Source organism: Phyllobates terribilis, unplaced genomic scaffold, assembly GCF_046119375.1.
Source record: "Phyllobates terribilis strain yellow unplaced genomic scaffold, ASM4611937v1 Scaffold_1559__1_contigs__length_258526, whole genome shotgun sequence".
In the NCBI taxonomy this organism is placed as follows: domain Eukaryota; kingdom Metazoa; phylum Chordata; class Amphibia; order Anura; family Dendrobatidae; genus Phyllobates; species Phyllobates terribilis.
Window position 1 is genome coordinate 179,135 of NW_027364319.1, and position 22,240 is coordinate 201,374.

General features: G+C 45.3%; 6 non-coding genes across 6 annotated transcripts; all 6 read left to right on the forward strand.

The window, feature by feature from the left end:
• Positions 1 to 604: 604 nt before the first annotated feature.
• On the forward strand, positions 605 to 795 carry LOC141244346 (U2 spliceosomal RNA). Its single transcript, XR_012308275.1, has one exon. It is a non-coding gene; the product is annotated as a U2 spliceosomal RNA (small nuclear RNA).
• A 1,115-nt stretch (positions 796 to 1,910) lies between these two features.
• LOC141244347 (U2 spliceosomal RNA) lies at positions 1,911 to 2,101 on the forward strand. The gene has a single exon (XR_012308276.1). It is a non-coding gene; the product is annotated as a U2 spliceosomal RNA (small nuclear RNA).
• A 1,115-nt stretch (positions 2,102 to 3,216) lies between these two features.
• On the forward strand, positions 3,217 to 3,407 carry LOC141244348 (U2 spliceosomal RNA). The gene has a single exon (XR_012308277.1). It is a non-coding gene; the product is annotated as a U2 spliceosomal RNA (small nuclear RNA).
• A 6,390-nt stretch (positions 3,408 to 9,797) lies between these two features.
• Positions 9,798 to 9,985, forward strand: LOC141244422 (U2 spliceosomal RNA). Its single transcript, XR_012308345.1, has one exon. It is a non-coding gene; the product is annotated as a U2 spliceosomal RNA (small nuclear RNA).
• A 1,112-nt stretch (positions 9,986 to 11,097) lies between these two features.
• Positions 11,098 to 11,288, forward strand: LOC141244349 (U2 spliceosomal RNA). Its single transcript, XR_012308278.1, has one exon. It is a non-coding gene; the product is annotated as a U2 spliceosomal RNA (small nuclear RNA).
• Positions 11,289 to 21,680: 10,392 nt separating this feature from the next.
• LOC141244430 (U2 spliceosomal RNA) lies at positions 21,681 to 21,875 on the forward strand. The gene has a single exon (XR_012308352.1). It is a non-coding gene; the product is annotated as a U2 spliceosomal RNA (small nuclear RNA).
• The last annotated feature ends 365 nt before the right edge of the window (positions 21,876 to 22,240 follow it).

Genomic DNA, 22,240 nt, shown 5'->3' on the forward strand with positions numbered 1-22,240 from the left:
ACTGACTTCTTTCATTTAATGCCTGCAGACTATAAAAGAGAACCCAACCCAAAAAGTTTGGTTGATTAGTCTGTGGCATTCTGTTAAACTGTTGCTTATGGCGGTCTCTGTGAGCTTCTCAGCGACATTCAGCCAGCCAGGTATCCTGCCTGCAGTAGATGGAATGTGGCAATGGAACGCTGGCTGCGCGTGTCATAATAGGCTCTGAGCCTTTATATACCTGTGCACAGCAGCAGCCACCTTCAGTCTGCTGCTGGACAGCCAGCAGCAGCAGCAGCAGGAGAGGTATGTAATCAGGAGCCCTCCTGCTAAGGGTAGACAGCTGCTCGTTCCACCCCACCCCCCGCCTTAATTGGTTCTCCTCCCTTCCAACGGTGTTGAGGCGGGTGGGAACAGCAGGGGGTGAAGGTGCTGTGTTTAAAGAGGTGGAGTTATGCAGATCTAAAACGCGTGGATTGCAGCAGCAGCAAGCCGAAAAGTGCAGGCATGTAAGGGATCTAGAGGTTGACAACATGTCTTCTTAACGGGAGTCCAGGAGCTCATCTCCACAAATGGACTTTTCAGGATCCTTGGGTGGCTCCGTAGTTTGAAACCAATTCTGGTTATCGCTTCTCGGCCTTTTGGCTAAGATCAAGTGTAGTATCTGTTCTTATCAGTTTAATATCTGATACGTCCCCTATCTGGGGACCATATATTAAATGGATTTTTAGAACAGGGAGATGGAAAAAGAGCTTGCTCTGTCCACTCCACGCATTGACCTGGTATTGCAGTATCTCCAGGACCGGTGCACCCCTTCTTTAATGCAGTTTCTAAAATCAGAAAGAATTGAATTCAATGTTTTTTGTTCATTTTGCTTGTTTGTCGGATTTTGGGATGGACTCTTTGGCTTTGCTTTTCTTCTCCTCATTGGATTTTTCATGTTCAAAGTTGCAGAAGCCAGATTACAAGCTCATTTTGGTTCAACTTCAGCAACTGTGCATTGCATTGCCATGTAATGTGATGCAATGCTATCTTTCTAGCTCTCCCTTTTTACTTCCTTTTGGATAAACAGACATATTAGGCAAGCATTTTGGAGCTTTCACCTAAATAACTACAGGTGGTGAGATAAGCTGCACAATATAATTGACCTTTCAGTATATTGTTGCACACACACCATCTATTTAGCAAATGCCCTTGTTATCAACAGCAGCCTTTTAAACTCACCTGAGCTAACAGGTATGTGCGCTGGTTACTCTGCTGCGCTTAAAATTTCTTTTTTGGTTTGCTACAATGCCTTTTCTGAAACGTTGTCTCCTTCTGCTGGAACACTGACTTCTTTCATTTAATGCCTGCAGACTATAAAAGAGAACCCAACCCAAAAAGTTTGGTTGATTAGTCTGTGGCATTCTGTTAAACTGTTGCTTATGGCGGTCTCTGTGAGCTTCTCAGCGACATTCAGCCAGCCAGGTATCCTGCCTGCAGTAGATGGAATGTGGCAATGGAACGCTGGCTGCGCGTGTCATAATAGGCTCTGAGCCTTTATATACCTGTGCACAGCAGCAGCCACCTTCAGTCTGCTGCTGGACAGCCAGCAGCAGCAGCAGCAGGAGAGGTATGTAATCAGGAGCCCTCCTGCTAAGGGTAGACAGCTGCTCGTTCCACCCCACCCCCCGCCTTAATTGGTTCTCCTCCCTTCCAACGGTGTTGAGGCGGGTGGGAACAGCAGGGGGTGAAGGTGCTGTGTTTAAAGAGGTGGAGTTATGCAGATCTAAAACGCGTGGATTGCAGCAGCAGCAAGCCGAAAAGTGCAGGCATGTAAGGGATCTAGAGGTTGACAACATGTCTTCTTAACGGGAGTCCAGGAGCTCATCTCCACAAATGGACTTTTCAGGATCCTTGGGTGGCTCCGTAGTTTGAAACCAATTCTGGTTATCGCTTCTCGGCCTTTTGGCTAAGATCAAGTGTAGTATCTGTTCTTATCAGTTTAATATCTGATACGTCCCCTATCTGGGGACCATATATTAAATGGATTTTTAGAACAGGGAGATGGAAAAAGAGCTTGCTCTGTCCACTCCACGCATTGACCTGGTATTGCAGTATCTCCAGGACCGGTGCACCCCTTCTTTAATGCAGTTTCTAAAATCAGAAAGAATTGAATTCAATGTTTTTTGTTCATTTTGCTTGTTTGTCGGATTTTGGGATGGACTCTTTGGCTTTGCTTTTCTTCTCCTCATTGGATTTTTCATGTTCAAAGTTGCAGAAGCCAGATTACAAGCTCATTTTGGTTCAACTTCAGCAACTGTGCATTGCATTGCCATGTAATGTGATGCAATGCTATCTTTCTAGCTCTCCCTTTTTACTTCCTTTTGGATAAACAGACATATTAGGCAAGCATTTTGGAGCTTTCACCTAAATAACTACAGGTGGTGAGATAAGCTGCACAATATAATTGACCTTTCAGTATATTGTTGCACACACACCATCTATTTAGCAAATGCCCTTGTTATCAACAGCAGCCTTTTAAACTCACCTGAGCTAACAGGTATGTGCGCTGGTTACTCTGCTGCGCTTAAAATTTCTTTTTTGGTTTGCTACAATGCCTTTTCTGAAACGTTGTCTCCTTCTGCTGGAACACTGACTTCTTTCATTTAATGCCTGCAGACTATAAAAGAGAACCCAACCCAAAAAGTTTGGTTGATTAGTCTGTGGCATTCTGTTAAACTGTTGCTTATGGCGGTCTCTGTGAGCTTCTCAGCGACATTCAGCCAGCCAGGTATCCTGCCTGCAATAGATGGAATGTGGCAATGGAACGCTGGCTGCGCGTGTCATAATAGGCTCTGAGCCTTTATATACCTGTGCACAGCAGCAGCCACCTTCAGTCTGCTGCTGGACAGCCAGCAGCAGCAGCAGCAGGAGAGGTATGTAATCAGGAGCCCTCCTGCTAAGGGTAGACAGCTGCTCGTTCCACCCCACCCCCCGCCTTAATTGGTTCTCCTCCCTTCCAACGGTGTTGAGGCGGGTGGGAACAGCAGGGGGTGAAGGTGCTGTGTTTAAAGAGGTGGAGTTATGCAGATCTAAAACGCGTGGATTGCAGCAGCAGCAAGCCGAAAAGTGCAGGCATGTAAGGGATCTAGAGGTTGACAACATGTCTTCTTAACGGGAGTCCAGGAGCTCATCTCCACAAATGGACTTTTCAGGATCCTTGGGTGGCTCCGTAGTTTGAAACCAATTCTGGTTATCGCTTCTCGGCCTTTTGGCTAAGATCAAGTGTAGTATCTGTTCTTATCAGTTTAATATCTGATACGTCCCCTATCTGGGGACCATATATTAAATGGATTTTTAGAACAGGGAGATGGAAAAAGAGCTTGCTCTGTCCACTCCACGCATTGACCTGGTATTGCAGTATCTCCAGGACCGGTGCACCCCTTCTTTAATGCAGTTTCTAAAATCAGAAAGAATTGAATTCAATGTTTTTTGTTCATTTTGCTTGTTTGTCGGATTTTGGGATGGACTCTTTGGCTTTGCTTTTCTTCTCCTCATTGGATTTTTCATGTTCAAAGTTGCAGAAGCCAGATTACAAGCTCATTTTGGTTCAACTTCAGCAACTGTGCATTGCATTGCCATGTAATGTGATGCAATGCTATCTTTCTAGCTCTCCCTTTTTACTTCCTTTTGGATAAACAGACATATTAGGCAAGCATTTTGGAGATTTCACCTAAATAACTACAGGTGGTGAGATAAGCTGCACAATATAATTGACCTTTCAGTATATTGTTGCACACACACCATCTATTTAGCAAATGCCCTTGTTATCAACAGCAGCCTTTTAAACTCACCTGAGCTAACAGGTATGTGCGCTGGTTACTCTGCTGCGCTTAAAATTTCTTTTTTGGTTTGCTACAATGCCTTTTCTGAAACGTTGTCTCCTTCTGCTGGAACACTGACTTCTTTCATTTAATGCCTGCAGACTATAAAAGAGAACCCAACCCAAAAAGTTTGGTTGATTAGTCTGTGGCATTCTGTTAAACTGTTGCTTATGGCGGTCTCTGTGAGCTTCTCAGCGACATTCAGCCAGCCAGGTATCCTGCCTGCAGTAGATGGAATGTGGCAATGGAACGCTGGCTGCGCGTGTCATAATAGGCTCTGAGCCTTTATATACCTGTGCACAGCAGCAGCCACCTTCAGTCTGCTGCTGGACAGCCAGCAGCAGCAGCAGCAGGAGAGGTATGTAATCAGGAGCCCTCCTGCTAAGGGTAGACAGCTGCTCGTTCCACCCCACCCCCCGCCTTAATTGGTTCTCCTCCCTTCCAACGGTGTTGAGGCGGGTGGGAACAGCAGGGGGTGAAGGTGCTGTGTTTAAAGAGGTGGAGTTATGCAGATCTAAAACGCGTGGATTGCAGCAGCAGCAAGCCGAAAAGTGCAGGCATGTAAGGGATCTAGAGGTTGACAACATGTCTTCTTAACGGGAGTCCAGGAGCTCATCTCCACAAATGGACTTTTCAGGATCCTTGGGTGGCTCCGTAGTTTGAAACCAATTCTGGTTATCGCTTCTCGGCCTTTTGGCTACGATCAAGTGCTTTATTGCAGGAGATTGTAGTTGAAGGGCACTCGGGTACCCCTCTCCTTGGTCTGGCAGGATCGTCCACTTTGGTGGACTTAACCTGCTTGCTGCTATTAGGGAGAGGGCTTAGTCCCAGGGTAACGAGTTGCGATCCCCCAGCTTCCAGGTGTTTTTCGCTGCAAGAACACTGGGAGCGCAGATTGCAAGCGGCTGCAATTTGCAACCTTGTTGCGTTTTTCCATGGAGGTTGACCCTAACCTCGTGCCTCTTTATGCGAGGCTAAAAAACTCTATCCGAGTTCACTTCACGGCGGGTGGCTCGGATATGAGGAAATTAGGGTATGTAGTCCAGGACGTGCTCAGGAACCTTCTTGGCGTACAAAGGAATGAAATTCTCTCCATCCAGGATTATCCCAGAAGAGGTGACTATGACATCACATTCACCGGAGAAGGTATTTTTAGAGATGTACTAGAAAAGTTAAAAAAAGTTGAAAATAGTCCTGTTTTGAAAGGGATACAAATTGTTGAGCACGTCCTGGATGAGGTAAGACTGGTTATTGTAAAAATATTTTCGCCCTTTGTTTCTGCTCCAGAAGTAATGTCATTTCTAGCAATTTATTTTAAAAGTGTTAAATGTATTGGGAAGATATTAAACGAATATAACATATGGACATCTAAGTGGAAATTCCTTGTGAAGTGTACAAGAGATCCAAATACACCAGGTGGTATACGGCTCCCCCCTGCCCGTTTCAAAATTGGGCAAACAAATGGGGATTTCTTCTTTTCTGGGATGCCAGTATATTGCAGAAATTGTGGGCGCTATGGTCATTCAAAAGAAAACTGTCATGTATCATGTAGAAATTGTGCTAGTGAAGAACATGAGACAAAAGAATGCCCTAAGGAAAAGAAATGCAGTTTTTGCCAGACTCCAGGTCACTTTTATTTTTCTTGCCCTCACAGATTTCGGGAAGATGAGCAAAAGGGGAAGTCCAAGACGTCCGACCAAGGACCAAAAGATCAGACCACCCCTCAGGAGGAGGAACAACAACCTGGAGCCTCTGGAGACAATAAGGGCGTACCAAATAGTGAAGTGTCTCCAGAGTCTATGACAGGTAAAATACCAAATCCCAAAACCTGGCTGCAGGACCTGCGGGAGTCCAAAAGGAGGGCTGAGAAGGAGCAGAAGGGCACTACTGGTAAGGTCAAAAGGGACCGGCAAAAGGCCGACACAGAAGCCCATGCCCAGTCTGGGTCTCCTAGTGCTGAGGGCGCTGAGTGGATAAAGGTGGGTCCTAAGAAAAAGAAAAAGGGTGGTTCGGAGGAGGCAGCAGGAGGTGAACAGATGGACACTTCTCCAGAAGGGGACGTGGACGCTGGACCCTCAGGGGTTTCGGTCTCCGCTGCTACAGGTGGGGACCGGGATCTTGCTGACTCTGAAGAGTCAGAGGCTCTGCCTTGTGCGCAACCTCCTCCTATAGGACGACCTTCTACAGGTCAAACAGGGGCGGCGGAACCCCTCGGGGACCCACCTGATGAGGAACTGCATGGCCAGCCAATGGAGACCCAGCGGGTTCTGCCAGCCAGCCCTCCGAGCTATGCCAGTGTAGCGTCGGGTTTATATAAATGTGGTAATCTTTCCTCCTCCACGGAGACTCTCGTGACGATACTATCAGATGAGGAGGGAGGCGCAAGCCCAGTGGTCTGATCAGGTTCATCGGACAGGTAAATCCGTTGCTCTTAGTTACCTAAGTAAAATTTCTACATTTTCTAATGATGGCTGAACTCAAAGGTATTTCCCTCAACGTGAGAGGCATAAAATCTAACACGAGAAGAACTGCTCTTTTTAATTTTTTTACGTGTTTTACTGCATCTGTATTTTTTCTGCAAGAATGTAATATCCCACATGAAATGTCATATCAAAAATATAAAGATGAGTGGAAGTGTGGGCCATCTGTCTGGTCCGGATCGAATGCTGCAGGATCAGCGGGTGTAGCCATACTTTTTAAAGGGAACGTTTTAATTGATTTTATTCAGGAAATTTTACCAGGTCGTATTTTATTAGTGAAAGCTTTTATTGATGGTATTAGATGGCAGTTTTTAAATTTTTATGGATCCCCAGAGAAAAATGAAAGAGCCGAAATGCTTGATCTTTTACCATTATTTATTAATAACTCTGAACCTTTTATCTTAGCAGGGGATTTTAATTGTGTTTTAAAAGGTGAAAACCGGCGCTCCAGCTCTGTAAGCAGGAACTACGATAAAACCTCAGGTATGCTACATGATATAGTCAAAGATGCTAAATTGATAGACATATATAAAGAGTGTCATAGTGACAGCCCAGAGGATGCCGGTTTCACTTGGAGCAATGCTAATTGTAGCTCTAGGATTGATTTTATTTTTGGTTCAGATAAAACAATACCTGCCAAATGTGAAGTTTTAACTAATATATTTTCAGACCATAAACTTTTATCCTTTACCATAAAAGTAAATGACAACAAAAAATGTGGTAAGAAAAGCTGGAAAATGAACGTATCCCTTTTAACCGACCCGCAGATTTTATCAGATTTTATTGAGTTTTATAGGAAATGTAGAAAAGGGAAAAAAACAAATGAGACTATGAGTGTATGGTGGGATAGAATGAAAGTAAAAATAAAAGACTTTTTTATTAAAAAGAGTATATGTAGAGCCAAAGAAAAATATGAAGAATATAGAATTTTAAATACCCGCCTACAAACATTATTTAAGCTCAGAGACAATGGGATAGATGTACAACTTGATATTTCAAACTTAAAAGAAGAGATTTCAAAATGGCTAGAACAAAAAGGAAAAGAGATCATTTTTCGTTCTAGAGTACAACATATAGAAGAAAATGAAAAGTGTTCCAGATATTTTTTTAGGAAAAATAAAAAAGAAAAAGTGATAATTGACCATATAGATGGTGAGAATAATATAAAAAATATGCTGGGTAAAGTTGAGGTTTTTTTTTCTAATCTTTTTAATGGAAAAAATATAGATAATAAATTAATGGATGATTCGCTGCAAGGACTAACAGCTGTTTTAGATCCCGCATCCCAAGAGTTTTTATCCCAAGTTTTAACGGAACGAGAAGTGTTAAAAACTATTAAAAGTTTTAAAACTGGAAAGGTCCCTGGTCCTGATGGCATCCCAATAGAATTTTATGTATGTTTTTATGATATTTTAAAAGATGATTTGTTTTATTTGTTTACTGAGGTTTTTAATAATAAGGTTTTATTAAATTCCTGGAAGAAAGGTGAAGTCTCCCTCCTATACAAAAAAGGCGATAAATCAAAATTAGAAAACTGGAGACCAATAACACTTTTAAATTGTGACTATAAAATAATGGCTAAAATTTGTGCAAATCGTCTAAAAGAAGTCATCAGCAAAGTTATTCATTCTAATCAAGTGTGTGGGGTGCCGGGGCGCAGTATATGGGACAATCTGAATTTAGTGAAAGACTGTATTGAGGATGTGAAAGACAGAAAGGGGAAAATGGCGATTTTATCTATTGATTTTGAAAAAGCATTTGACCGTGTCTCACACTTTTATCTTTTTAAAGTTTTAGAGAAAATGGGCATACCAGAAGGGTTTTTACTATCGCTTAAAGCATTTTACAAGGATTGTACAAGTAAGATTTTAGTGAATGGTTTTAAGACACAAGAGGTATTTTTACGGTCAGGGGTGAAACAGGGATGCCCTCTGTCCCCCCTACTGTTTATCTGTGCACTGGAACCAATGTTATGTGCAATACGCCAAAATAAACAGATATGCGGTGTCCCTCTGCCTGGAAGCGGTGGTTTGGAGGCCAAGGTTGTAGGCTACATGGATGACGTGGCGGTCTTGTGTACAGATGCACCATCACTTACGGCCACTCTCCATCAAGTGCAATCCTTTTGTCTAGCTTCTGGTTTTAAAATCAATTTTAATAAGTGTAACATTTTAAGTGTTGGGGGGATGATTTTACGTGATGTACCAATTAATGTCTCCGAATCCATTTCCATTTTAGGTATATCATTCACTGAAAATAATGATGGTTATAATAGTTGGGAAACAATTACACAGAAAGTAAATACGAAAATATGTATGTGGAACATGAGGAGACTTACAATGGAGGGTAAAGTATTGGTTTTAAAGATGGTGATTTTACCTCTTTTATTGTATCTTAGCATGGTTTTCCCCCCGCCTGTTAATGTTTTAAAAAAGATAACCAAAACCTGTTTTACCTTCTTTTGGAACTCAAAAATGGAAAAGCTGAAAAGAGAAATCGTGATGAAATCAAAAGTAAAAGGTGGTAAAGATTTTCCAGATTTTAATAGGTTTCTTTTAATCCATCTGTTCGTTTACTGTTTTAATGCCCTTTTTAAGAATCACTATTGGTCCTTTTTTATGCGTTTTAATACAGGATTTTTTATGAGAAAGTTTGGATGGTATGAAGTTAATATATCTGTGCCCCATGCTTTTAATTTGTCGACGCATTATGAGATTTTAAGGAAAATAGTGTCCGATTTTAATTTAGGGACTAAGAAAATAGAGGAATTAAGAAATAGTAAGAAGCTAATTAAAGAAATACGTAAAAGTGAGGAAATATGTAATGTTGACAGATATGATGATGACAAATCTATGTCTATCTGGAAAATGATTAACGTTTTTTATCTTTTTAATGAACAGAGAGATCTGGCTTGGAGTTGCATGCACCGCTGTCTTCCTTGCCGGGCATTCCAATACAGAAGAGGATTTGTGAGGTCTGCCATCTGCCCAAGAGCCGGATGCCAAGAAGAGGAAACGGTGGAACATCTATTATGGACATGTAATTTTGCAAAGGATTTCTGGAGAAGACTGCTCCCCTTACTGGAAAGGGTGGCAGACCTCAAGGACTTTACATATAAAACTGTGCTATACGGACTTATGGAATGCCCCACAATGGACCAGTACACAATGGCTTGGAAGACAGTGAACTGCGCCAAGTCATCTCTCTGGAAAGCGCGCAACATTGCTATTTTTAAACAAGATGTTTTATCAGTGAATGATGTTTTAAGTTTATGTTTATGTGAAATGTATACTTATTATTTAATTGACAAAAAGAAGAATGTACATATTTCCAAAAAATGGCTTGTTGACCAATGGAACCTAATTATTTAAAATCTTTGTATTTTTTTGCTTTGTAAATTTCATTTGTCTTTTAACGTTTGGTATTTGTCTAATTATGCTTGTAACTTGTTAAAGTTTTAATAAACGGTTTTATCCCTCTGCAGGGGATAGCCAAATTAAAAAAAAATCTGTTCTTATCAGTTTAATATCTGATACGTCCCCTATCTGGGGACTATATATTAAATGGATTTTTAGAACAGGGAGATGGAAAAAGAGCTTGCTCTGTCCACTCCACGCATTGACCTGGTATTGCAGTATCTCCAGGACCGGTGCACCCCTTCTTTAATGCAGTTTCTAAAATCAGAAAGAATTGAATTCAATGTTTTTTGTTCATTTTGCTTGTTTGTCGGATTTTGGGATGGACTCTTTGGCTTTGCTTTTCTTCTCCTCATTGGATTTTTCATGTTCAAAGTTGCAGAAGCCAGATTACAAGCTCATTTTGGTTCAACTTCAGCAACTGTGCATTGCATTGCCATGTAATGTGATGCAATGCTATCTTTCTAGCTCTCCCTTTTTACTTCCTTTTGGATAAACAGACATATTAGGCAAGCATTTTGGAGCTTTCACCTAAATAACTACAGGTGGTGAGATAAGCTGCACAATATAATTGACCTTTCAGTATATTGTTGCACACACACCATCTATTTAGCAAATGCCCTTGTTATCAACAGCAGCCTTTTAAACTCACCTGAGCTAACAGGTATGTGCGCTGGTTACTCTGCTGCGCTTAAAATTTCTTTTTTGGTTTGCTACAATGCCTTTTCTGAAACGTTGTCTCCTTCTGCTGGAACACTGACTTCTTTCATTTAATGCCTGCAGACTATAAAAGAGAACCCAACCCAAAAAGTTTGGTTGATTAGTCTGTGGCATTCTGTTAAACTGTTGCTTATGGCGGTCTCTGTGAGCTTCTCAGCGACATTCAGCCAGCCAGGTATCCTGCCTGCAGTAGATGGAATGTGGCAATGGAACGCTGGCTGCGCGTGTCATAATAGGCTCTGAGCCTTTATATACCTGTGCACAGCAGCAGCCACCTTCAGTCTGCTGCTGGACAGCCAGCAGCAGCAGCAGGAGAGGTATGTAATCAGGAGCCCTCCTGCTAAGGGTAGACAGTTGCTCGTTCCACCCCACCCCCCGCCTTAATTGGTTCTCCTCCCTTCCAACGGTGTTGAGGCGGGTGGGAACAGCAGGGGGTGAAGGTGCTGTGTTTAAAGAGGTGGAGTTATGCAGATCTAAAACGCGTGGATTGCAGCAGCAGCAAGCCGAAAAGTGCAGGCATGTAAGGGATCTAGAGGTTGACAACATGTCTTCTTAACGGGAGTCCAGGAGCTCATCTCCACAAATGGACTTTTCAGGATCCTTGGGTGGCTCCGTAGTTTGAAACCAATTTTGGTTATCGCTTCTCGGCCTTTTGGCTAAGATCAAGTGTAGTATCTGTTCTTATCAGTTTAATATCTGATACGTCCCCTATCTGGGGACCATATATTAAATGGATTTTTAGAACAGGGAGATGGAAAAAGAGCTTGCTCTGTCCACTCCACGCATTGACCTGGTATTGCAGTATCTCCAGGACCGGTGCACCCCTTCTTTAATGCAGTTTCTAAAATCAGAAAGAATTGAATTCAATGTTTTTTGTTCATTTTGCTTGTTTGTCGGATTTTGGGATGGACTCTTTGGCTTTGCTTTTCTTCTCCTCATTGGATTTTTCATGTTCAAAGTTGCAGAAGCCAGATTACAAGCTCATTTTGGTTCAACTTCAGCAACTGTGCATTGCATTGCCATGTAATGTGATGCAATGCTATCTTTCTAGCTCTCCCTTTTTACTTCCTTTTGGATAAACAGACATATTAGGCAAGCATTTTGGAGCTTTCACCTAAATAACTACAGGTGGTGAGATAAGCTGCACAATATAATTGACCTTTCAGTATATTGTTGCACACACACCATCTATTTAGCAAATGCCCTTGTTATCAACAGCAGCCTTTTAAACTCACCTGAGCTAACAGGTATGTGCGCTGGTTACTCTGCTGCGCTTAAAATTTCTTTTTTGGTTTGCTACAATGCCTTTTCTGAAACGTTGTCTCCTTCTGCTGGAACACTGACTTCTTTCATTTAATGCCTGCAGACTATAAAAGAGAACCCAACCCAAAAAGTTTGGTTGATTAGTCTGTGGCATTCTGTTAAACTGTTGCTTATGGCGGTCTCTGTGAGCTTCTCAGCGACATTCAGCCAGCCAGGTATCCTGCCTGCAGTAGATGGAATGTGGCAATGGAACGCTGGCTGTGCGTGTCATAATAGGCTCTGAGCCTTTATATACCTGTGCACAGCAGCAGCCACCTTCAGTCTGCTGCTGGACAGCCAGCAGCAGCAGCAGCAGGAGAGGTATGTAATCAGGAGCCCTCCTGCTAAGGGTAGACAGCTGCTCGTTCCACCCCACCCCCCGCCTTAATTGGTTCTCCTCCCTTCCAACGGTGTTGAGGCGGGTGGGAACAGCAGGGGGTGAAGGTGCTGTGTTTAAAGAGGTGGAGTTATGCAGATCTAAAACGCGTGGATTGCAGCAGCAGCAAGCCGAAAAGTGCAGGCATGTAAGGGATCTAGAGGATGACAACATGTCTTCTTAACGGGAGTCCAGGAGCTCATCTCCACAAATGGACTTTTCAGGATCCTTGGGTGGCTCCGTAGTTTGAAACCAATTCTGGTTATCGCTTCTCGGCCTTTTGGCAAGATCAGTGGTGGTTTTCTGCTGCTGGTGTTGTTTGGAGGGCAGTTGTGACTGGGGTTCCCCCTTGTGGGGCCCTAGTGTGCGATTGAGCGGCGATTGTGTTTATCTGCTGTAAAAATGGTGGAGAAAACACGTGGATTAGAGGACTCGGTCCGTCTGAAGGTGGCTGCAGGTCATGAAGGAGAAATCGGTTTGGACCAAGTTTGCGTTGATGTCTTGAAGAACATTAATGGCTTGAAGGTAACGGATGTATTGGCACTGCAGGATTTTCAGAAACAAGGAATTTATGATATCACTTTTGTTTCTTTGAGTATTTGCCAGAGAGTCTACATGGAGTTGGTACGAATGAAGGAAGAAAAGGAATTGAAATGCCTAGAGTTTATTGCACTGGAACCTCTGTTCCAGCAGACATATAAGTATGTGGTTGTGCACATGTATAACCCTAAAGTTCCGGATGAGACTGTTTCCAATTTTTTAGCTCGGTATTGTAGTGAGGTTAAATTTTTGGGAAGAATGAAGAACAAATACAATTATCTAAATGGCAAGAGGAGATATGTTGTAAAACTGAGACCGGATGATAGAGCTATTGGGGGTGCCAAGAGCATTCCTGCACAGTTTTCTATCGGAGGAGAAAGGGGATTTTGTTTTTATAATGGACAGATGGAATATTGTAGGAAGTGTCATGAGTTTGGACATGTTCAGAAAGATTGTCCAGTGCAAGGTGATGTTTGTAGAGGTTGTGGGAAATCTGGGCATGTTGCAAGTGGTTGCCCAATGAATAAGGTGTGTGATTTGTGTGGACATGCAGATCACCTTGCAAGGAAATGTAGATTGTGGGCTCAGATTCCTAGGTCACAGGTGGACGCTGAAGAGAGGCAGAAGAAGACTCGGCAGGAAAGTGGGGAGGAGGGCGAAGGCTCAGACTCAGAGGGGGAAAGCCAAAAACAAGATGGTGGTAGGGGAAGAGACCATGCGGTGCCCAAGATGGAGGAAAAGGGGCGGAGCCAGAAGAAAGTTGGTTTGAGGGAGGGGCTGGAAGTAATAAACAAAGTAGCTGATGTGCATGGCCCGGGTGATGGGATGGATTTGTCTAATATGGCGGAGTCAGTGAATCCTGTTTTGGGAAGAGATGGGGGTGAGGAAATGGAGGTTTTGGAGGAGGAGGATTCTGATTCGGATGGAACTATAACCCCTCAGCAGCGTGATAGGGTTAACAGTGATTGGAGTGAAAATGAGGAGGAAGATGATGGCAAGGAGGAGAGTTATGCCTCCGTGATTAAAAGAAGTAAGGTGGAGGGGTGTTGGTCTGGGGGGCAGGAAGATCCAGTCTCCCTAAGACCAGGTTATTCTAACAGGGACTCGAGTTCTGAGTCGCCTGATATACGTAGAAAAGTGGGTGGCAGGAGTGGGTTTTCTCCTGGTTCATGATGGATCGGGTATGGTGGAGATTTTTTCCTGTTGTTATGATGGCGTTGTGACGCGCCCCCTGGGACATATTCCTTTTTGAGGGGAATACCCGGCACCGGATCAGATGGGGGGTTGTAGTCTCCGAGCGGCTGTGACCCGGTCCCGTGCCCAGGGCGTCAAGCTCAGTGTTATGTGGCAGCTTTACAGATGTTACTAAAGTTCTTTTGTGTCGACTACGCCACCCGTTGTGATGCGGTCACTGTGGCCGCCGCTGCTGCAGGGTCCGCTGAGGCTGATGGTGGGTGCGCAGCTTGGTGAGATAACCCCCAACGGGAGGGGTATAGCCTCAGAGGGGACAGGCGCAGAGGATGGGGGTTGTGGTGGTGCGATGCAGCCGGCAATGAAGACAGACTCGGGTTGTGCAGTTAAGGGTGTTTACTTACTGCTGATGTTGTACTGGTCACTCCAGCTGCTAGTGACCACCCGAGCCGTGCTGCGTCCACCAGGTCCTGGATCCGGCCAACCCCCAAACAAATCCAGAGCGTGGCCCTGAGCTCTCCCTCTGTCCTTTCTTCAGCCGTCCCCACCAGTGATTCACCTAGGTCCAGCTCCCTCGGGCCTTCTTTTGGGACACCCTTGGCCCTGGGTTCCCTGACCCTTCATGTGGTGTGCCTTCGGGGTGAATGTGGTGGGTGACCGTGACAGACACTGCCCACGGTCTCCGGTCTCTGGCTGGGGAATGTCTTTGCCCCCACCAGCTTGGGTTCCGGTACCCTCTTGCTGACTCCTCACCCGGTGTTCTAATTTGGGTTCTTGGGTCCCTTCAGTCTTCCCCCTCTGGGTCTTTCTCTGCTCCACTCTCTCTCTCTCCAGGGCTGCTGTTTCCTTCTCTCTCCTCTCCAACTGACTTGTTCTCAGCGTCTGACCCTGATCTAAGTTGGTGCCCTCCTTATATATCCCTCTATGTGTGAGCTCAGGTGACCAGCACCCAATGAGCTCCTATCACTTACCCAGACTGCTCCCCCTATCTGCCCCTACACTACATGGGATGTACCACCCCCCTCCCACTCCAGCCAGGAACAGGCTCGGTTGTACCTGCACATTTCTAAGTGGGAGTACCGTCGGCCTGCTCCTCTGGAATGGGATGTATGTAGTGCATGCAGTCTATCTGAGCTCAGTTCCACACTCCATCCTTACCCGGGAGTGGAATATCACACCTCTGGGTTGAGGTGCAATACCCCTGTAGCAGCCGAATCCTCAGGGTGCTACATTCCCCCCTGGTAAATCACAGCACGTCCTCGGGCTGTAAGACATAAAACACCAAAACATACAAAATTTTTATATGAACATATAAAACATATAAACATTATATATATATAAAACTTTTTATATAAACATTCTCGTAGACTTCTCTTGTCTCTGGTTCCTCCTCCGGACACTGTGCAACGTGTGTCCGGGAAAAGTGCGACAGTCTCTTAGAAAATCTGGTTTTCTATAAAACCGGTAGGGGGCGCTTTAGGACGCGCAACTATTTACAGGGAAAGTTGGCCGCTCTCAGTCCTCGGCCAGGTAGAGGGAAGGGAATGGCTGCTCACAGTCCTCAGCCTGTAGGATGAAGGGGTTAACGGGTAAACAGTTCCTTGGTCCCAACGGGGACTATTTTCAACAGTTTCAGTTTCTATATACCCCGATTGGGTAACTATTTACAGCTCCTGCTCTGCCGCACTCAACGGCGTCTTCCTCCTGCTCTTTCTTGATATGATGTTTCTTCAGACCCGTCCGGGTCCTCTGGCTCCTCCCAGATGCGGCACTCTTGGTCTTATGGGCGCGGTGGTGGTGGCGCCCGGGTTGCCCAGGCCTTGCGGCCAGGCCTGGGGCACCTGGAAGGTGAAGGGCACCGTTAATACGGCGGCGCCCTGGGCTACCTGGCCTTGCGACCAGGCCGGAGGCTCCGCGGAGGTAGGGGGCGCTGTTGGTGATGCGACGCCCGGGAATTCTAGGCCCTGCGACCAGGCTGGTGGTACTTCCTGCTTGGTCACGCTCGGGGTCGAGGCGTGTGACGTCACAGGGGTCGCGGCGGCGGCTTCCGGTTGGGGCCTAGTCTGCGTCGGTGACATGGCGTTTTCGGGCACAGCAGGGGGACTTTCGGGCTCTGCGACGGGGAGCTGGGGCAGGTGGGCGGTTTCACGGCTTGGGGTATAGGCGTCCCCTTTACCTGCCTCCTTGCGTCCGGCTCCCTTCTCGGCGCCGTCTCCGACCTTGGGTCCTCCCGCGCCATCCTCAGAGGCGGTCTGCTTCCTCATCTCGGCTGGCGTGCTCCGGGTCTTGGTTTGCTGGGCCATCTCACGGCTCCACTCCGCCAATGTCTTTCGCTGTACCCGGGCCATCCTCCGTGCGAGGCCCTCCAGGGCAGTCTGTGCACACTCCCGGTCTCGGGGGAGCTGCGCTAGGATCTCCGCTAGACCTAGCGGGGTTGTGGACTCTAGCAGGCTCCTGACCATCGGGTCGGTGCTGCTCTGCTCGGCTTCCGGCAGGCTCCTGGCCAGCGGGCCGGTGCTGCTCTGCCCTCCTTCCTCGGTCTCTAGCAGACTCCTGGCCAGCGGGCCGGTGCTGTTCTGCTTTCTCTCCATCTCCGGGTGAGCTTCTCCGCTACTCCTTGTTAGACCTCTTGCCTCCGGGTGCGCTCGCTCCAGACTGCTCCAAGCGACACCCATCTTTTCTCTTCTCTTTCGTCTCCTCCCACTTAGAGGGCGGTCCCGGGGCAACTCGGTGACTGTCAGCTCCAGGGGGAGTTCTTTCACGCTGACAGACACCTCCAGCATCACAGTCTCTGTTGGTGGGGGCGGTTTCCACTTTTGGCGCCATTTTCTGTCCTGGCCCACGATGGGAGGTGGCCTCTTGCCCTCCTTTGGCACGCCCATAATGGCGTCCGCTGCTCTTCCAAGGCGGGAAATCTGCGGTTTTGGCGGGAAGCGTCGCCCAGTGGCGGGAAACTCTGCAGATGTCGGGAACAAGCTGGAAATGGCGGACAATCGGCGGGAAACGACTGGTGATGGAGTCCGATGGCGTGGACCCTCCGGAACCGGCGGGAGACTTCTTTCTGAGGTAAACTTGCACTTTTCTTCAGGCACGCAGTACCCGGGTGTTGCGGGCACGTAATCCTGCCGACTACGCCAAAGTTGACGCGCCCCCTGGGACATATTCCTTTTTGAGGGGAATACCCGGCACCGGATCAGATGGGGGGGGGTTGTAGTCTCCGAGCGGCTGTGACCCGGTCCCGTGCCCAGGGCGTCAAGCTCAGTGTTATGTGGCAGTCCTACAGATGTTATTAAAGTTCTTTTGTGTCGACTACGCCACCCGTTGTGATGCGGTCACTGTGGCCGCCGCTGCTGCAGGGTCCGCTGAGGCTGATGGTGGGTGCGCAGCTTGGTGAGATAACCCCCAACGGGAGGGGTATAGCCTCAGAGGGGACAGGCGCAGAGGATGGGGGTTGTGGTGGTGCGGTGCAGCCGGCAATGAAGACAGACTCGGGTTGTGCAGTTAAGGGTGTTTACTTACTGCAGATGTTGTACTGGTCACTCCAGCTGCTAGTGACCACCCGAGCCGTGCTGCGTCCACCAGGTCCTGGATCCAGCCAACCCCCAAACAAGTCCAGAGCGTGGCCCTGAGCTCTCCCTCTGTCCTTTCTTCAGCCGTCCCCACCAGTGATTCACCTAGGTCCAGCTCCCTCGGGCCTTCTTTTGGGACACCCTTGGCCCTGGGTTCCCTGACCCTTCATGTGGTGTGCCTTCGGGGTGAATGTGGTGGGTGACCGTGACAGACACTGCCCACGGTCTCCGGTCTCTGGCTGGGGAATGTCTTTGCCCCCACCAGCTTGGGTTCCGGTACCCTCTTGCTGACTCCTCACCCGGTGCTCTAATTTGGGTTCTTGGGTCCCTTCAGTCTTCCCCCTCTGGGTCTTTCTCTGCTCCACTCTCTCTCTCTCCAGGGCTGCTGTTTCCTTCTCTCTCCTCTCCAACTGACTTGTTCTCAGCGTCTGACCCTGATCTAAGTTGGTGCCCTCCTTATATATCCCTCTATGTGTGAGCTCAGGTGACCAGCACCCAATGAGCTCCTATCACTTACCCAGACTGCTCCCCCTATCTGCCCCTACACTACATGGGATGTACCACCCCCCTCCCACTCCAGCCAGGAACAGGCTCGGTTGTACCTGCACATTTCTAAGTGGGAGTACCGTCGGCCTGCTCCTCTGGAATGGGATGTATGTAGTGCATGCAGTCTATCTGAGCTCAGTTCCACACTCCATCCTTACCCGGGAGTGGAATATCACACCTCTGGGTTGAGGTGCAATACCCCTGTAGCAGCCGAATCCTCAGGGTGCTACAGTTGTGTGTTGCTTCTCTGAATGTACGAGGGATTGGTTCTGCTTGTAGGAGAGCAGGGATACTGGATTACATTGAGAGTGTGAATGCAGATATTGTCTGTCTGCAGGAATGTGTAATTAAATCTGCCCCGCATGAGAGTGAGTGGAATAAGGGGCAATCTTTTTGGTCCCCATGCTCAGAAAACAGGAATGAAGGGGTGGGCATTTTACTGTGTAATTCCAGTCTAAAGGTTTTAGAGTTTAAAGTAATCATACCTGGGAGATGTTTGTTTTTATTAGTGGATTTTTTAGGTCAGCGGGTACGGGTTTTTAATGTTTATGCCCCTGCTGATAAACAAGCAAGAGTTGGGTTTTTGGAGTCTCTAAAGTTGTTTTTACCAGGCAGAGACTTCACTATAGTGGCTGGAGATTTTAATTGTGTCAGATCCGCAAAAGATCGTAAGAGCTCTACGGAAGGTAGGACTGATGTTACGTCTAATATTTTAAATCAGATTGTGCAGGATTTACGCTACACGGATGCTGGTCTGATGGTTGGGCCAAGTGATAAGTTCACATACATATCAGATAGTGGACGTAGTGTTTCCCGAATTGACTATGTTTTTATGTCTGAAGGGATTAAGGTGGCCAAGTGCAACCACGTGATGACGACTTTTTCTGACCACAAGATGATAGTGGTAGATCTGTGTATAGCTGAGTCCCTGGCTTTTGGAAAGGGACTCTGGAAGCTGAACGTAAGCCTGCTGGAAGAGGAGAGTGTTAAGGTTGGTTTTAATAAAGTGTTTTTGTCTTGTGTGTCTGAACAGCACCTTTTTAAAGATTTGCTAGAGTGGTGGGACTGGGCTAAGGAGAAATTTGCATGTTATTTTAAAGGGGTGTGTTTTAGGAGAGCGAAAGCCAAAAGGGATCATGATGCTGCTGTTATTTCAAAATTGGAAGTACTCCATAAGTTTAAGAGAGCGGGGATGGAGGTGGATAAAGAGATTGCAGATTTGAAGGACGAACTGAAGAAGATACTTATTGAAAAAGGGAAGACTATTATGTTTAAGGCAAAAATAAAGCACATGGAGGAAAATGAGCAATGTTCGAGATACTTTTTTAAAAAATGTTTTAAACCTAAAGGGGTTTTTAAGTCTGTTTTTTCTCCTGCAGGGGAGGTATCTGGGGATGAGATGATTGGCAGTATTCTTTCCTTTTATGAAACACTCTTCTCTAACGATAGTAGAGCCAGTGATGCGGAAATTAATGATTATTGCAAAGTATTAACTAATAATATTCCTGAGGAGAAAATTGGGTTTTTAAGTGAGGAGGTTGGGAAAGATGAAATTAGACGGGCAGTGGATGGCTTGGCGAAAGGCAAGACGCCAGGCTGTGATGGTCTTCCTGCTGAATTTTATGTTAGATTTTGGGATATTATAGGTGTGGAGTTTTCCCGGGTGGTGCAATATGGTTTTACTCATGGGATTTTATCGGTTTCTATGCGTAGGGGGATTGTTACGCTGATTCATAAGAAAGGGGACATGAGGGATATTAAAAATTGGAGGCCCATAACATTGTTAAACAGTGATTACAAAATTATTTCTAAAATTGTGGCTGGTAGACTGGCAGATGTGATAGGTGATATGGTGGGGGAGTATCAGGCATGTGCAGTGCCTGGTAGGAAAATTTCAGATAATTTGCTGCTTCTAAGAGACTTAATTTATCAGGCTAATTTGAATAAGAATGCTCTTTTGTTACAGTCGGTGGACCTGGAGAAAGCCTTTGATAAAATATCACATAGATTTTTGTTCTCTGCTTTAAGTCACCTTGGTGTTCCGGATAAATTATTGATGGTCATTAAGAGTTTTTATTGTGGGGTCAGTAGCCAGATTTTAGTTAATGGGCATGTGAGTTCCAGTTTTAATATTTTATCGGGAGTTAGGCAGGGTTGTCCCCTGTCACCAATTCTTTTTATCTGTGTGGTGGAGGCCCTTTTAAAAAGTGTGCAAGTTGACAAGTGTGTGGCTGGTGTTTTTATTCCTGGGGGATCCGGGGGTCCAGTCAAGTCTTTAAGTTATATGGATGATATTGTTTTTACTTGTGGTTCACAGGCGGATCTCAATAGAGTGAATTTGCACGTAAGGATTTTTTGTTGTGTGGCTGGTATGGCGGTGAATTGGGGAAAGTGCCAGCTTTGTAACTTTGGGAGGCAGGTTGAGGTTAACGTGGCAGGAGTGGAGAGTAGGGAGGAAATTGAGGTTCTTGGTGTCATCTTTGAGAAGGAACTGAAAGGGAAAAGCAGCCTGAAGATTCTAGAAGACAAAATGGATCAGAAGTTGAACTTTTGGAAACTAAGGAACCTGTCGCTGAGAGGGAAAGTGCTGGTAATCAAGTCTGTGATTCTCCCGCTTCTGCTGTACACTGCTTTGATTTTCCCACCTGCTGTGCTTTGGACAAAGAGAGTGACAAGGAAACTGTTTGTGTTTTTTTGGGGATCCAAAATGGAGAAACTAAGAAGAGGAATGGTTATGTGTTCTGTGGAAAATGGGGGTTGTGATTTTCCTAACATTGACTTATTTTTAAGAATGCATTATTTTTTGAACATTTATAAATTATCCCAGTGCAATAACAGGACTGCGGACATGTGCAAATATTTAGCAGGACGGCTTTTCCAGAAATGGAGCTGGTGTGAGAAGGATTTAAGAAAACCAGTTTCGTTTGTGATACCGTTTTTTTATGTGGTGCTTAGGTCCTTCTATGATCAAAATGGGATAAGCTCCATGGTTAGACCGGACAAAAAACTGATTGTCTCAGGTATTAAGAAGAAGGAGATGTTATGTGATGTGCCGTTTTGTAATAATGCACAGTCTGGACAGGTGTGGAAGTTTTTTTTCATGCGTGGAATCAGCAACAGACAGAAGGATGTAACCTGGATGGCGTTGCATGGATGCTTGCCAACAAGGGCTTTTTTGAATGACCGGGGGATAAAGGTTCAAGAACTATGTCCTAGGGAAGGTTGCAATAAGGTGGAAACAATACAGCATATTTTATGGGACTGTTTTTTTTGCTAAAAAAGTTTTTACCTTGTTGTCACGTATGTTTGTTGCTTTAGTTGGTTTTCATTGTTTCGATTTTGAAAGGATTTTAATAGGTCAGGATTTTAAGTACTCGCAAAGGAAGCGGGCAAGCTGGATTATTTTTGTCATATATAAAGAGGTTTTATGGGACGTTCGGAATTTGGTGATTTTTAAAAAGATTGTTTTTTCCCCCATGGAATGCAGAAAGATTTTTCTTGCTAGACTGTTTTATGCCTATTTATTGGATAAAAAGAAGTATGGTGAGACAGCAGCAGAAGCACTCTGGAACTTTTCACATTGGACTTCTTACAGTAAGTAACAGTTAATTGCAGGGTTGTGTTTTTTGGGATTTTGTTTTTGTTTTTCCGAATGATGATTTGAGAACCCGTTATGTGAATATGCGCTATGATGCATAAATTAATGTGGGTCTTAATCTGAGGAAAAAAAAAAAAAATCTGTTCTTATCAGTTTAATATCTGATACGTCCCCTATCTGGGGACCATATATTAAATGGAATTTTAGAACAGGGAGATGGAAAAAGAGCTTGCTCTGTCCACTCCACGCATTGACCTGGTATTGCAGTATCTCCAGGACCGGTGCACCCCTTCTTTAATGCAGTTTCTAAAATCAGAAAGAATTGAATTCAATGTTTTTTGTTCATTTTGCTTGTTTGTCGGATTTTGGGATGGACTCTTTGGCTTTGCTTTTCTTCTCCTCATTGGATTTTTCATGTTCAAAGTTGCAGAAGCCAGATTACAAGCTCATTTTGGTTCAACTTCAGCAACTGTGCATTGCATTGCCATGTAATGTGATGCAATGCTATCTTTCTAGCTCTCCCTTTTTACTTCCTTTTGGATAAACAGACATATTAGGCAAGCATTTTGGAGCTTTCACCTAAATAACTACAGGTGGTGAGATAAGCTGCACAATATAATTGACCTTTCAGTATATTGTTGCACACACACCATCTAT